The sequence below is a fragment of the Rosa rugosa genome, chromosome 3 (assembly GCF_958449725.1).
Source record: "Rosa rugosa chromosome 3, drRosRugo1.1, whole genome shotgun sequence".
In the NCBI taxonomy this organism is placed as follows: Eukaryota; Viridiplantae; Streptophyta; class Magnoliopsida; order Rosales; family Rosaceae; genus Rosa; species Rosa rugosa.
The window spans coordinates 16,954,775-16,959,490 of NC_084822.1; the positions used below are offsets into that span (position 1 = coordinate 16,954,775).

The following is a 4,716-nucleotide window of genomic DNA, read 5'->3' on the forward strand; positions in this document are numbered from 1 at the left end:
CATTTTATGAGTAGCTCTTACATACAAATATGAGGAGAGAAAGAAAGAGAATAAGGATATGCAACAGGGCAATGAGGTAGGGAAATTGAGATTGATTTTTTTTTTTCAATTAGGTGTACAACTGACATTAATTTTTTTTTTAAAAGAGAGGTCTATATAGCAAATTTGGAGGTCCGACTAGAATCACCCAAAGAGTTTTTATTTTTTTTTTCTAATACAAATGTGGACCAATCATTTTGATCCTTGTTTAGCATAATATTCTGCTACTTCTTGATTATTTAAGTTTAAGATATGAAGTAATGACGACCTATGGTATAATGATCATCTAATTAATAAACTATTATTAAGTGTTGTTGCTTTATTATAATACTAACTTTTCACCCGTGTATCTGCACGAACTCACACAGGCACGTAAAAAGCAAACAAAAAAATTATTTTGTTAGCCTGATCTTTAATCTTTTTTTTTTTTTTTTTTTTTTAATCAAACCCAAATCAGATAGTACGTGGTAGTACTATGGTACATAGAAATAGACCCACTCAATAGACATTCAAATACGTAGACATAGCGGTAATCTTCCTTTGGTACTACTCCAAAGCCTCTAGAGATATATAGAGTGCACACAAATGCTTAGCTTCCTAATACTAGGAAATTATTGTAATTGGACAAAAACAAAAAAACATAGGGATGGGCATGCGGCAAAAAGACCCCAGCCTAAATTAAAAAGCTCAAGAGGGCAGCCCCAAGAGAAGAGGCCCAACTCAAGGCCCAGTGACTTGATACACATTTACTCAAGCGTACGTATCATTGTCAAGATAGGGAAGTATTAAGCCCAAAATTATCATACCACGGGGATTAGTGGCTAACCCATAATCCTTGGGTAGTCGGAACTAGAGTCACTAAGCAAACAAAAGAAAAATAAAGTAAATAAAATAAAAAACACTAATCTAAGGCACCAAGCCTTAGAAATGCTCGGCTTTGGTATGCACCGAAGCTTAATCAAAACTAAGAGCCTAGTGATGACTATTTACAATGAGGTAGAAATTGTCATTCAAAATTGTGATTGTAATTTTCTAAAAGACTAGGTCAAAAACTAAATTAACAACAACAATTTAAAACGCTGAAAAATAAAAGAGAGAGATTTTTGGTGTTGGGGATCACTCTCTAGCAATTTCAATGCGACGAACACATTTCAAGCAAACAAACATATCTTCATAAGAACCAAATCCCGTACTTAATGCCGGTCAAGGCCACTAAGCCGAATTTCCTTAAGTGTATTCACATTTCCGATGAGGACAAAATGAACTCTCTAATTCATGAGTTATTACCTTACTAGGGCTACCAAAACATGAACCAAAGGCGTATACACTATGCCAAAAAATGCTTCAGACGACAGACCATATCTGTCGTCTGATGAAGTAAAAATCTGTTGTCTAAGTGGCTGCCGTCTCTTATCCACTCAGACGACAGATATTTCCCGTCGTTGATAATGCACTCAGACGACAGATTCAGTTTAAGGTACTGTCGTCTGAAGTACCTAATATTGAAGAATCGGGGTCTTTCTGTCGTCTGAAACACCATACCACTACATATTTATGTTGTTTCTGTCGTCTGATTTAAAGTACAATGACAGTTATATGTCGACTGATTTCGTATGCAACAACATTTATATCGTAAGTTATGTTGTTTGAGATTTGTTTGGACTACAGATAATTGTGATTTTGTTGTCTGAGAGCTATTTGAACTCCACTTTTCTGTTGTTTGAAGTAGGTAGAAATAACATATCAACCACCTACTTCTGTTGTCTGAGAGCTCTTTGAACTCTACTTTTATGTTGTTTGAAGTAGGTAGAAATAACATATCAACCACTTACGTCTGTTGTCTGAGAGCTCTTTGAACTCTACTTTTATGTTGTTTGAACTTGGTAGAAACAACAGATGATCATTTGTTTATGTTGTTTCTATTTTCTTGATACAACATAAATTGTGAAACCTGCATATATATATTTGTTGCCTTTCAACAATTTCAACATCATTCATCTACAATCATCAAAACCATAAAATTGGACTAAAATCAGCATTCAAAATGATGCCTATGTTTCATTGCATCAACATCATCCAAAATACAATTCATAGTTCCAACTCTAAACCTAGCCAACAGTTACATAATGATTGAGCCAACAGTTGAACTATTCAGACATTGTGGACAAGGCAAAACTTGATTCTTAGGAGATACAAGATACTAGTTACGACTTTGACCACACTAGACTTTAACAAGCTTCAAACCTTTATCTGCAGCGATCTTTCCTCCTATGTAGCCCTTACTCCACATAATACCTGCAACCAAAAGCAGAAGCAGGAGTGCTGCTGTTAATATTCCGATTGATGTTATGGCTTTCTTCTTTTTGCCATCATCTAAAGGAACTTCAAAGTCTGCAAAGATGTCACTACTACAAAAAAACCATTTTATATTACTGCATTTTCTTTATGGGGTTGACAAAATCAAATTCCCACATATATATAAATGAATTTGAATCACACATAGTTGGAGACAGTAAGCAAATTATCAGTGAAAAAACTTACAAGATCAGTTGTTTGGAAACACAAGCAAAATTTAGAACGTAATAAGTAGAGGCCATGGCACCAAAAACCTTCTAGCCTTTTCATAGAAAGTTCTCAATTGCATAAATACCATACCATGGTATTATTGATTCCATTTTCTAAGCTATAAACTTATTTGAAACTCAGCCCACATATCACCTATACCATAATAACTAAGACAGATTTTCTTAAGGCAAATCATGAATTGTGGCAGAGGCAAAAGAAAGAAGCAAAACAAAGTTCCATCTGGAACTATGTGATTTGCCCTTGTAGAGCAGTCATATTTCGAAATGTAATCTCTACGATCCCAAACTTAGGACATAAGCAAAAGTAATTACCGTGTATAATCCCGGTAGTTAATGTACTTTATTGGCCTTTTGATCTTTCTTTTGCTAGTCCTCAACCTGATATCAAAAGTTTTACATTAGTGCAAGTGAGCAATATAACACTACTATTAATCGATTAAATTACAAAACGCATTACATAGCAGCATCTTAATCCAAAACTTAATAGATGCAACCACATATGGATGTCCACATCAAAACACACAAGCATCTAAATCATGCAGACCACGCAACATTCCTTACTTGTAGAGTAAACCAATAAGCCATAATCAAAATCTGTTGCTAGAAATGATGGAACCAAACCTATTGCTGTCAACATTGGCGCCACTCTTCTCAATAGGGCTTCAAGCTGCATAACATGACTTTTGAACCTCCTGCACGCTATACCACTGCATATATATATGGAATCAGAGTTGAAGAAATCAGAACTGAAACATTGCAATTTGATATTTTGAAAGGCAGTTAATATAAGAAACTGGTTGACTCTACAAGAGTCAAGTTTGAGAAGCAGTCAAATTCATAATACTGCCACAGCAAGACCAAATCTCGGTTAGTTCTTGAATCTTGATTATGTCCCAAGTATTCCTAATACTGCTTCTACTTGCGGGTTTATAGTTTATAATGCAAATTATTAGTTTTATACAATCTTTGATTTGTAAGTTGCTGAAACACTTGGAAACACTTCTGATCTGCTAGCAGGAAAACTCATCATATTATCCACTTTCTCCACTCAACAACTCCACAAGATGGAGTTGGTACAGAACATATAAACTGAAAAACAAAAATGGTACAGAACAAAGTTGACCCCTAGCCAACCAACATAAACTCAACTAGTGCATATTGAAGTATCCTTAACTGAAAAGAAACAAAGATATGGTTGTTGATTCATGTTAGTTCAATGAACTGTAACACAGAGGTAAAGGTAATATAAAATTGTTCCAACTTTACAGTGGAAATTAACTTACCTTATCTCAACTTTCATTTTCTAAAGAATATTATTCACAGCAGCACAGACCCTACCAAGAAAAGGTGAAACCACCTGACATTGTAATATTGGGATCGCATGATATATAGATGAGCACACCTGTTATATAGATGAACTCCTCCAGGAAATATAGACTAATTAAGGGAGGAAACAAAGATAAAGGGGGGAAAAAAAGGATGTGAAATACAAATGGTGTCGATTATGGAGATCCAAACTGTTATAAGAAAGGCTAACCTTCAAGTGTCCCATTTTTACTTGGCCTATGTAAAGAACGATATGATGGATAGCAAGCACACATAAAATTCATTATCTGAGCACATAAAAATACACCAATTACAAGAGTGAAATGGAAGCAGAGTTAGAGTTAGAGAGAGAGAGGCAAAAGAGGCACCTTGAGATCATGGGAAGCACGGAATTGCAATCTGGGACCAACATCGACGGACCAACAGTTTTGATGAGAACTAATCAAAACACATAAATCCCATATGCAACTAAAAGTGTGGTACTGCTGTAACTTTTGTCCGAGAACTAAAGGGGAAGAGATTCAAGTTAATCAGCATCCTGACATCCTGACATCGAAAGCATTTAGATGATTTATAAAGCCAAAATTAGACTAAAACCTGTGAAAGTTCACATAATATGAAAACCCTATCAAATTAACAGAAACGTAACATAAACCCAATCAAATCAAAACCCAAATCTTTCCCTTTTGTTGGGTTTTATAGAGGCCGCTTTCGAGGAACGATTGGTTGGTGGATCTCATGGCAAACTCGTCTGAGTGCAGAACCC

The 4,716-nt window shown here is 35.3% G+C and overlaps 1 long non-coding RNA gene across 1 annotated transcript; it reads right to left on the reverse strand.

Annotated features, from left to right (window-relative positions):
- Positions 1-2,012: 2,012 nt before the first annotated feature.
- Positions 2,013-3,765, reverse strand: LOC133735145 (uncharacterized). The gene is made up of 3 exons (XR_009858777.1): positions 3,246-3,765; positions 2,937-3,002; positions 2,013-2,334 (listed from the first exon to the last, which is right to left on the reverse strand). It is a non-coding gene; the product is annotated as an uncharacterized LOC133735145 (long non-coding RNA).
- Between the last annotated feature and the right edge of the window lie 951 nt (positions 3,766-4,716).